The following is a 6,108-nucleotide window of genomic DNA, read 5'->3' as shown; positions in this document are numbered from 1 at the left end:
GAGTCAAAGCACTGAGCAGGTCACCTCTCACTGAGCGTATGTGATGAGTCAAAGCACTGAGCAGGTCACCTCTCACTGAGCGTATGTGATGAGTCAAAGCACTGAGCAGGTCACCTCTCACTGAGCGTATGTGATGAGTCAAAGCACTGAGCAGGTCACCTCTCACTGAGCGTATGTGATGAGTCAAAGCACTGAGCAGGTCACCTCTCACTGAGCGTATGTGATGAGTCAAAGCACTGAGCAGTTCACCTCTCACTGAGCGTATGTGATGAGTCAAAGCACTGAGCAGGTCACCTCTCACTGAGCGTATGTGATGAGTCAAAGCACTGAGCAGGTCACCTCCCACTGAGTGTATGTGATGAGTCAAAGCACTGAGCAGGTCACCTCTCACTGAGCGTATGTGATGAGTCAAAGCACTGAGCAGGTCACCTCTCACTGAGCGTATGTGATGAGTCAAAGCACTGAGCAGGTCACCTCTCACTGAGCGTATGTGATGAGTCAAAGCACTGAGCAGGTCACCTCTCACTGAGCGTATGTGATGAGTCAAACGAGTAGAAAAGAGTCAATGCAGATGATGAATAGGTACCTGGACTAACTAGTTAACTAATTACTTAGCAGTCTTATGGCTTGGTTAACTAGTTAACTAATTACTTAGCAGTCTTACGGCTTGGTTAACTATTTAACTAATTACTTAGCAGTCTTACGGCTTGGTTAACTATTTAACTAATTACTTAGCAGTCTTATGACGTGGTTAACTATTGAACTAATTACTTAGCAGTTTGGGTGTAAAAGGTGTTCAGGGTCCTGTTGGTTCCAGACTTGGTGCATCAGTACCACTTGCCGTGCGATAGCAGAGAGAACAGTCTATGACTTGGATGGCTGGAGTCTTTGACTATTTTTAGGGCCTTCCTCTGACAAAGTCTGGTGTAGAGGTCCTGGATGGCAGGGAGGTTGACGTACTGGGCCGTACACACTTCCCTCCGTAGCGCCTTGCAATCAGATGCCAAGCAGTTGTCGTACCAACCGGTGATGCAGCCAGTCAAGATGCTCTCAATGATGCAGGTGTAGAACTTATTGAGGATCTGAGGAGGCCATGACTAATCTTTTTAGCCTCCTGAGGGGGAAGAGGCGTTGTCAAGCCCACTTCACGACTGTGTTGGTGTGTGTGAACCATGATAATTCCTTAGTGATGTGGACACAGAGGAACTTGAATCTCTCAACCTGCTCCACTACAGCCCCATTGATGTGAATGGGGGCGTGCTCGGCCCTCCGTTTCCTGTAGTCCACGATCAGCTCCTTTGTCTTGTGGACGTTGAGGGACAGGTTGTGGTCCTGGCACCACACTGCCAGGTCTCCTACCTCCTCCCTGTAGGCCGTCTCATTGTCGTCGGTGATCAGGCCTGCCGCCGTTGCGTCGTCTGTAAACTTAATGATGGTGTTGGAGTCGTGAGCAGCCACGCAGTCGTGGGTGAACATGGAGTACCGGAGGGGACTAAGCATGCACTCCTGAGGGGACCCCTGTGTTGAGGATCAACTTGGCGAATCTGTTGTTGCCTACCCTTTTAAATTCTGAATCCATCCTTTCAGTGGGATCAACATTATCCTGATCTATCCTAATCACTACTTTTGAGTTTTGAAAAACACACAAAAAAAAAAAAAGAATCCTGATTAAAGGTCAGATTGGATTTCCAATGCAATAATTGTCACCTTAATGTATATACTGTCATATCATTCAATTGTTATGTCACCTTTAATGTATATAAATCAAATCAAATTGTATTGGTCACATACACGTGTCACGTCCTGACCATAGTTTGCTTTGTATGTTTCTATGTTTTGTTTTGGTCAGGGTGTGATTTGAGTGGGCATTCTATGTTGTATGTCTAGTTTGTCTATTTCTATGTGTTGGCCTGATATAGTTCTCAATCAGAGGCAGGTGTTTGTCGTTGTCTCTGATTGGGTACCATATTTAGGTAGCCTGTTTGTCATTGTGGGTTGTGGGGGATTGTTCATGATCGTGTGTTCCTGTGTTTAGTGTTCACTATTTCGGGACTGTTGTGTCTTCGTTCGTTTATTTGTTATTTTGTTTGTTTCACGTATTCCTATTAAAATGGATACTCACCACGCTGCATCTTGGTCTGACATTTCTTACTCCTCAGACGAGGAGGACGAAGACTACCGTTACAACACATGGTTAGCAGATGTTAATGCGAGTGTAGCGAAATGCTTGTGCTTCTAGTTCCGACAGTGCAGTGATATCTAACAAGTAATCTAACAATTCCACAACAACTACCTAACGCACACAAATCTAAAGGGAGGAATGAGAATATGTACATATAAATATATAGATGAGCAGCATAGGCATGGTGCAATAGATATAAGGTACAGTATATACATATGAGATGAGTAATGTAAGATATGTAAACATTATTAAAGTGGCATTATTAAAGTGACTAGTGATCCATTTATTAAAGTGACCAATGATTTCAAGCCTGTATGTAGGCATCAGCCTCTCTCTAGTGATGGCTGTCTAGCAGTCTGATGGCCTTGAGATAGAAGCTGTTTTTCAGTCTCTCGGTCCCTGCTTTGATACACCTGTACTGACCTCGCCTTCTGGGTGATAGCGGGGTGAACAGGCAGTGGCTCGGGTGGTTGTTGTCCTTGATGATCTTTTTGGCCTTCATGTGACATCGGGTGTTGTAGGTGTCTTGGAGGGCAGGTAGTTTGCCCCTGGCGATGCGTTGTGCAGACCGCACCACCCTCTGGAGAGCCTTGTGATTGAGGGCGGTGCAGTTGCCATACCAGGCGGTGATACAGCCCGACAGGATGCTCTCGATTGTGCATCTGTAAAAGTTTGTCAGGGTTTAAGGTGACAAGCCAAATTTCTTCAGCTTCCTGAGGTTGAAGAGGCGCTGTTGCGCCTTCTTCACCACACTGTCTGTGTGGGTGGACCATTTCAGTTTGTCTGTGATGTGTTCGCCGAGGAACTTAAAAATTATGCTGGCATATCATTTGACTTTTTCCACATTTTGTTACGTTCAGCCAGAATTTAAAATTGATTAAATTGAGATTTGTTGTCACTTGCTAACAAACAATACCCCATAATGTCAAAATGGAATTATGTTTTAATGATTTTTTAAAAACAAATAAAAAATGAAACACTGAAATGTCTGGAGTAAATAACTATTCAACCCCTTTGTTGTGGATAAACCTAAATAAGTTCAGTAGTAAAAATGTATAAAAACATGGTTTCACTTTGTCATTACGGGTAATTGTGTTTAGATCGGAGAAAAAAAAACATATATTGAATCAATTTTTTGAATTCAGGCTGTAACGTAACAAAATGGGTCTGAATACTTTCTGAAGAAACTGTACAGGATCACAAACTCATTGAATGAGAGGCAACATAAAAGCAGCTATTTAGATGTTCCTTCTTTGCTGATGAAATGTCCCTGCCCACTGATACCAGGAAGGAAGGTTGGGAGGACAACCTGAAGGTAAGTCTCTTTGCACACAACAGCAGCGTCCAGGCCTCCACCGAGTACGGACGGGAGCCGCAGCTGTTGACTGACGTAAACAATGCAATTGTATATACAATTATTACATATACTGTAGTCTTTCAAATGTGTGGTTGACTTGGTGTTGTTGTTTGTCTATTAGTGTTGTTGTTGTCTATTAGTGTTGTTGTTGTTTGTCTATTAGTGTTGTTGTCTATTAGTGTTGTTGTTTGTCTATGAGTGTTGTTGTTTGTCTATTAGTGTTGTTGTTTGTCTATTAGTGTTGTTGTTGTCTATTAGTGTTGTTGTTGTTTGTCTATTAGTGTTGTTGTCTATTAGTGTTGTTGTTTGTCTATGAGTGTTGTTGTTTGTCTATTAGTGTTGTTGTTTGTCTATTAGTGTTGTTGTTGTCTATTAGTGTTGTTGTTGTCTATTAGTGTTGTTGTTGTTTGTCTAATAGTGTCGTTGTTGTCTATTAGTGTTGTTGTTGTCTATTAGTGTTGTTGTTGTCTATTAGTGTCGTTGTTGTCTATTAGTGTTGTTGTTTGTCTATGAGTGTTGTTGTTTGTCTATTAGTGTTGTTGTTTGTCTATTAGTGTTGTTGTTGTCTATTAGTGTTGTTGTTGTCTATTAGTGTTGTTGTTGTTTGTCTAATAGTGTCGTTGTTGTCTATTAGTGTTGTTGTTGTCTATTAGTGTTGTTGTTGTCTATTAGTGTCGTTGTTGTCTATTAGTGTTGTTGTTTGTCTATTAGTGTTGTTGTTTGTCTATTAGTGTTGTTGTTTGTCTATTAGTGTTGTTGTTGTCTATTAGTGTTGTTGTTGTCTATTAGTGTTGTTGTTGTTTGTCTAATAGTGTCGTTGTTGTCTATTAGTGTTGTTGTTGTCTATTAGTGTTGTTGTTGTCTATTAGTGTCGTTGTTGTCTATTAGTGTTGTTGTTTGTCTATTAGTGTTGTTGTTTGTCTATTAGTGTTGTTGTTGTCTATTAGTGTTGTTGTTTGTCTATTAGTGTTGTTGTTGTCTATTAGTGTTGTTGTTGTTTGTCTATTAGTGTTGTTGTTGTCTATTAGTGTCGTTGTTGTCTATTAGTGTTGTTGTTGTCTATTAGTGTTGTTGTTTGTCTATTAGTGTTGTTGTTGTCTATTAGTGTTGTTTGTCTATTGCTATTTTTGTATAACGTACTTTCAGAACACTGAAACCCCACCTGATGTGGTCGTTGTGGAAGCAGATCAGAACGCCTTCGAGGACCACCTTCAGGCATGGACAGAGAAGGATACGAAGGTTTTTGACCAGGTAAAAATGATTGTCCGCTGTTCATTTATATTCTGGCCCTCCAAGAGATATCTAAGAAATTTATTTCTAATATGAAATATAATTGCATTTATTCCTGTTATCAATCAAGGTGATACTGAACATGGACAAGGTGCAGGAGAAACAGACTGGCTGCCTGTTGAAAACAAGTGACAGGCAGAACCTCCCAGCCACAAGGCACCCACCTCCTCTATATTCCACACACCAGAATTCAATATTTTAGTCTATGATTGCCATGTGAGTGTACAAAAAAATCTGTGAAAATAAATACATGACAAAAAATAGATCAACGTTTATGTATTAAAATCTTAAATATTACCAGGTTGGTTTTCACAGCTGTTTCACAAGGTGTTCATTATTGTAAGTTTGATGGTATTTATTTGTTATATATTATTAATTGTTGTATAATGGGCCTACAACAGATACATATAAGTATATAATGTAAGTAACTTTAATGTGTCAAGCAGATTACACGTTTTCTTTGCCATTTCCGAAACGTAGCAATGTTTAAGACATGGATTTCAATATTGTAACGTTTACAAGGTACCCAAAGTAGTTCAAATTAATGTTTTCATTTTATTAGCTAAACAAAACTTGCTCAAACAGTGAAATTGTCGCTGAAATCAGCCTTGTTTGCATAGCGATGATGAAAATAATGTAATTTAGGCTGTAATGATGTTCAAAATTCTAATCATTAGGTCATCACACCGTTGATATAGTAACGGACACTAATATTTTATCGAATCCCCATGTGACTCAGAAGGGGACACCTAGAGGTTAGAGCATTGGGCCAGTAACCGAAAAGTTGATCTAGCCAGGAACCGGAGAGTTGATGTACCTACAGCACCTCCTACTGGAGAGTTGATGTAACTACAGCACCTCGTACTGGAGAGTTGATGTAACTACAGCACCTCCTACTGGAGAGTTGATGTACCTACAGCACATCCTACTGGAGAGTTGATCTATCTACAGCACCTCCTACTGGAGAGTTGATCTACCTACAGCACCTCCTACTGGAGAGTTGAAGTATCTACAGCACCTCCTACTGGAGAGTTGATGTATCTACAGCACCTCCTACTGGAAAGTTGATGTAGCTACAGCACCTCCTACTGGAGAGTTGATGTATCTACAGCACCTCCTACTGGAGAGTTGATGTACCTACAGCACCTCCTACTGGAGAGTTGATGTACCTACAACACCTCCTACTGGAGAGTTGATCTACCTACAGCACCTCCTACTGGAGAGTTGATCTAACTACAGCACCTCCTACTGGAGAGTTGATGTATCTACTGCACCTCCT

General features: G+C 40.9%; 1 long non-coding RNA gene across 1 annotated transcript; it reads left to right on the top strand.

Moving 5' to 3' along the window:
- The first annotated feature begins 1,898 nt into the window (after positions 1-1,898).
- Positions 1,899-5,092, top strand: LOC139555808 (uncharacterized). Its single transcript, XR_011671017.1, has 2 exons — positions 1,899-4,790; positions 4,900-5,092. It is a non-coding gene; the product is annotated as an uncharacterized lncRNA (long non-coding RNA).
- Positions 5,093-6,108: the final 1,016 nt, after the last annotated feature.

The sequence above is a fragment of the Salvelinus alpinus genome, chromosome 27 (genome assembly GCF_045679555.1).
Source record: "Salvelinus alpinus chromosome 27, SLU_Salpinus.1, whole genome shotgun sequence".
Classification (NCBI taxonomy): Eukaryota; Metazoa; Chordata; class Actinopteri; order Salmoniformes; family Salmonidae; genus Salvelinus; species Salvelinus alpinus.
Note: the sequence above shows the minus strand (reverse complement) of the source record. Positions and strands in the feature narration are given on the sequence as shown.